A 6,000-nucleotide genomic window follows, 5' to 3' on the forward strand; every position below is an offset into this window, starting at 1 on the left:
AGAGGTCTGCTTAGGTTTCAATCACTACTTTCTTACTGTTTCTTTTTCAGATTGAGTAGTTTCCAGGATGACTTTGCACTAACCTGTTTGATACTTTGTAATTGATCATCTCCAGGGTCTTCCAAAGCACAACCTGTACAGTCATCTGGAAACAATGTAGTAAAAGAATAAACCCTACAATTGCACTACAGATTGGATTGCATTTTTTGTTTTATTATTATTTGTCCAATTATTTGAAATTAGATTGTTTTGTTTTGAGATAACTGCAAATGTGGGTTTATTCAGCAATGAAGAACCAATGCAGCTATGGCAAGCAATATTATCTAAAAAAACAGGGTCAGTTGTCCAGATTGCAACCACCCCAAAGAGTCTACAGTTGCCATCTGTGATCATAGATGGTCCAAAAATATTAGCAGATTAAAAAGTTTCTTAGGCACCACGGATCTTTAGTGGATTCATCAGAAGATCTACAAAGTGGGACAATTTACATGGCTGTGATGTATTGTATATTTCCCATATTTCCATGCTGCTTAAAATAGATCCATAAACTCTTGAAGATGTAGATTCTCTAGATATAACGGGCCCCTAAAACTAGAGCCACAACTGTGCTCACTGATCTTGGAATAGTGGCTTCAATGACCACACCGGTCTCAATGCACCAGTGAGCTGGTCCTCCAGCTTTTGAAGTTGCAGGTATTCTTGTGACAGTTTATGAGGGTTTCTTGGGACACTAGTGCAATAATCCACTTTATAATATCTGTTTACTTGGTCTACAGATAAGTTTTTTAAGGAGTGTATGGAATATTTTATAAATGCAAACCCACTCTCCGTCACTCAGTGGGTCACTGGTTTCCGTCACTCAGTGAGGTTTAAAAAGGCAGCACCTGTATTTTTCCTTGTAAACTTCAGTATTTTTCCTTGACAACAGAAGCTGTCATATGATAAGGATTGAACACAAAGAATCTAACACCGGGGGCTCCATTTTCATCAATTGCATTTATGATGGGCTCCCTCCTGCTTGGGGTCCCTAAAAGCTTAGAGCCAGTCCTGGTACTCATAGAGGCTGGTGCTTTTTGCTTTTAGCTTAGGTGTAACATGTTATGTAGCATTATCACATCAAAACATGAGTTAATACCAGACAAGAGCAGAATAAATAAGCACCAATAAAACTATATCGACCAGTGCCAGAATAGCAGAAAATAAGGACAGTCGCGGAATTAAGCACTATCCTGTAAAATCCCAGACAGTTGGCAGGTATGATCGTGCGGCTTTGTAGAACAAGGAACAGCACAAATAAGTGGTGATAGAAATTTGGCTCTGGCAATCAAAGGATTAACTTCGATTTTACTGATCAGTGAAAAGGGGAAAAAGCTGAGGTCCTTCTCTGACCACATTCTATAAGGATATTATGAAAGCAACCCACGTATTGTAGTAATCGGTTGCCAAGCGCAGTCTACTGTATAGTATATCAGCTTGTGTGTGAATGCTTGCCTAAAAGTAAACAAAATTAATAGCGGTGGTAAATGGGGAAAAGATATATGTTGAGTTCTCAACTCCACATTTATATTATATTGAATATTTAATTAGCTTTTTTTTTTTTACTAATGGAAAGGACGCACAAGTCTGAGGTTCTGTTATTGCCAAAGCGACTTTGGATGTAGAAATGTCAAAAACCACTGATTTCATATCACTTGGTAAATTCTATTTAACTTCCTCCTCTGACTCTTTCCAGTGAATGACTTACTCTGGTGAATGGGGGATATTTATTTCTTCCACTGAATATATGGCAATTGACAAAACTCATGAATAAGACAAAGTTTTATATGATTAAACAATTATTTCTTGAAATCATTCAGCAGCAATAGGAATGATCCCGTTAATGCTTAAACATATAGACTTTATATCTGCAACATATACAGTGTCTATCTATGTTATATTCGCTACCTTCTCAGTGAAGAATTACTGACTTTCATCTTATGTTACAATACCGTTTAGATAAGTTTTCCAATTTTGTGCTTTTGTACGAATCTCCAATAACAAATATCAAAGTCTTCGAAATTTCGGTAAGATTTGTTAATTCGTTTGCCACGTTTGGATGCCATTACAATAAATAATTAATATTGGTTATAAATTGGGCAGGGCGATGGGCTGTGCAATGCGTACACTCTGCACAGTGTGTTTTAGTTCTTCAAATGCTATGCCTGAATTGTAATTAATAAATCGGAAAATATTGGTGGCAAATTAGGCAGGGGACTTTTATTTACATTTATAATGGTGACTATTTGAAATATTTTTCTGAGACAGAATGATTCCAGTCTTTGGTGGCAGATGTGTATGAGTCAGATGACTCCTAGTATACTAGCCCCAAGTAGGCTGAAGCCTTTTTGCCTGGAGTCAGAAATACAATCAGCCACGTGCAAACATCTCCCCCCCTTCTACCGAGGTGCGGCACAATTTAAGTCACTACCAAGGACTCATAGAGTGGTTGTGTTCAGGTGCTTTGGTGGATCAAAGGTGAAGATTGGTTGTAAGCTTTTCTATGGTGAAACACGGAATAAAACAACTAGCAGTGCCAAAACAACCACCATTGGTGCCACCACTACCCCAAGGATTGCCATCACTGAAATGTTTCTAATTTCTCAGAGTAAAGATGGACAGGCACTGTTATATGATAGCAACAGATCTATTTTTGGGTCATAAGAAAGTAGGAAGAGAGAAGGTGAACCAATGCGCAAGTGGAAAAGTATATGGTCATTGACAATGTCAAGGAAATGAGCCTGGGTAAGGTGTTAAGCCATCTAAAAATGTACACACAACAACACAGCTTTGCTTCAGCAGAAAACCAGCAACAGTAACTCTGATGTGATCGATTCTTCAATTCAGTCCTGCATCACAATGCTAGTGCCTCTCTGCGCTACATACTGTGCTGCTGCTGCTACTACTCTATCTCCTTCCATGCTTTGGGGTGCTGCATCAAGTAGCTGCGTGTCTTTCTTTCTGTGCCTGCCCTGTGCCCTGCCTCTGTTGCTGCTGTGGCGCAATCTCCTTCCTTACTCTGAGGGATCTATTTTTAAACAAATTTTTGAATACTGGGGAAATTCAGTCCTACACCAAGTAGGTGAATGTATTTGCCTTTCCGGGCCTGCCTCATGCCCTGCCTCTGTTGCTGCTGAGGCGCAATCTCCTTCCTTACTCTGAGTGATCTATTTTTACATTTTTTTGAATACTGGGGAAATTCAGTCCTACACCAAGTAGCTGGATGTGTTTGCCTTTCCGGGCCTGCCCCATGCCCTGCCTCTGTTGCTGCAGCATCTCACTCTGCTTCCTTATTCTGGGGCATCAATTTTTCTTATTTATTTCCAATTTAGTTCTGTACAAAACCAATACTATATGGATGTGTCTGTCTGGCAGAGCTTGCACTGTCCGGCCCTGCCTCTGCTAATGCAACTCAGTCTCCATCCTTACCCTGGGAAATCAATTAGTTTTTTTTCTAATATTTGGGAAATTTGGTCCAGTACAATCCTATACAGTGTGGATGTACCTGTCTGCCAGCGCCTGTCCTGTGGCCTGTCTCTGCGGCTCAATCTCCTTCATTACTATAGGAGATCAATTATTCTTTGTTTTTTCTAATGTTAGGGGAAATCTTGTACAATCCAGTAGAATCTGTTTCTTGTCCATGTTTCTTGTTTATGGCACAAATTGTGATCTGACTGATCCGTGGATAGTAGAAGCTATCTGTATGAGGGTACTGACTGGTGATTCCTCAGCCCTCAAACAGAGGTACCCAGCCTTGGGTATGGTGACCCTGTAACAATGTCCAATTACCAATCCCTTACACCCATGCAGAGCAGGAGCACTAGACCCACTGGAGCTTCACCCATTTCAGTATTGACCATTGATACTTTGGTGGGTACTAGTACCACCCAAGCCCCCCAAAATCCAGACTCACTCCTCTGAAAAGGTCAAAGCTTATTTTGAGGAATTGCCGCTACCTCCTAATAATGTGGCCCAGCAGTGGCTTTCATGCCCACCCACCAGTGTCTAAAGTGAGAGTGTTTTCTTTGTGACAGGCAACATACTCAACCACCAGAGAACTCTCCCTAGACCTGGTGGATCAGATGGCTTTCTTCAGCGTCAGTCTTCCCAGATTAGGTTACCCGCACTCAATATTCAAAGTGACTCAGGTTCTGGTGCTGCTGTTCTATCGACCTCCTTACTCCGAGGGGAAATTCAGCCTTACTCCAAGGGGCTTCATGTGCCTATCATCTGCCAGTGCCTGCCTGCCCAGGCCAGGTGCCCTACCACTGTTGCTCCTCCTCCTTCATTGTCCCTACTCTGAGGGATTATTTTTTTTAAATGTATCATCTACCCATGCCTGCCTGAACAGATCCAGTGTTTTACTACTACTGCTGCTGCTGCTGCTGCTGCTCTCCTCTCTCACCTTCCTTACTCCTTATTGGGGGAACAATTCATAATGGATATGGGTGATCAGTCTTGTGACTGGATGTGTCTGTCCTGCCTTGTGCCCTGCCCCTGCACTTCAGTGTCCTTACTTATTCTGGGGGATCAATTTTTTTTCTAATATGGGGGTGGGAACGGTCTTGTGGCTGGATGTGTCTGTCGGCCACTGCTGCTGCAGCTCAAATCCTTCCTTAACCATTGGTCCTGTCCTAATGTACATTTCTGCTTGAGAACATCTAACATTTTAGCTCTCTTGTGCCATTGTACTTTACCTCTTGCAGCTTATCTAGCTATGTGCCCTACATACTATACCTCATCCACCCCTTCTCCACCTTCACTGGACCTAAACCCAGCCAGTGCTTGCTCAGTAAGGAGTAAGTTCATCTCCAAGTTATTAATGTCCATGAGTGTTGCCCTAACAAATACAGTATCTTTAATTCCATTGCAACTTGCTCATACTTGACAAAGCAACATGACTGCTGGGGCACCTGCTCCAGGAGCACTTACATGTGGCAAGATGCACACACATATCAATATGTGTTATTCTTTGTCTCTGGTTTGAAGTAAAATATAATGAGTGAATGAGTGAATGAATGAATGAATGAACACATTAATGAATAAGCAAACAAATAAATAAAATTAATGGTTGGTCATTTAAACGAGAAGCACTTTGTAGGTGTTTGAGAGATTAAAGACAATGCTTTCAAATGTGCCACTCTGAGGTTCAGAGTATGAGCATAACATGTAACATTTCTTTAATTAGGTATGTTATGAAAAAATAAGTTAACTGTTTCTTTAAGTGCTGTGCAGTTTATCTGAAAGTCAGATAATATAATTTGTTGACAGACCTAAGAGTCCATAGGGCATTAGTGACATCACACGCAAACATCTTTCTCATCTGTGATACAGCCCAACATGGTTCTTGGTTACAGACTGAGGTGACAGTTGATAATTTGGGGGAAATGTACTACACATGTTAGAGAATCCACTGTGAATTTATGCAAGTTGGTAGTAGTAAATATGCAGGATTTCTTCTGCAAAGTCGCAACTTTTGCCAGCTCACAACCAGTTGATATTCAGTGAGTAGACCTCAGCATGGGTCAATAAACACTAGACACACTGATGTAATTGTCTGTAAACGAAAACATTTATTACATTGATATGATTGACTCATGAACCAGGAGCAAATACAATCCACTGCCTTCATGGAGTAAAAATTCATGCTCACACAGTAAGATATGTGCATTGTACATTGATTGAAAATTGACTTGCACATCTATAAGCTATTAATGCCCCCGTGCAACTTTAGTTGTGATTTTTTTAACCTATGCTAATAAGAGGGTAACAAGAGTGCAGCAATAATCTTTCCCCCTATTTACATAATTTCCTTTATTAATACGACTACCAACTAGGAATAACATGCTTGATTAATTGGTTTTAATGGTTTTGAAATACCAGCACCATATTTCATGGAGTCATCTTTGTGCACACGGCACAAGCCAATATATATATTTTTGTTTTTTTTTAATAGGGAAAAAC

This window comes from Spea bombifrons, chromosome 3, assembly GCF_027358695.1.
Source record: "Spea bombifrons isolate aSpeBom1 chromosome 3, aSpeBom1.2.pri, whole genome shotgun sequence".
NCBI classification, from domain to species: Eukaryota; Metazoa; Chordata; class Amphibia; order Anura; family Pelobatidae; genus Spea; species Spea bombifrons.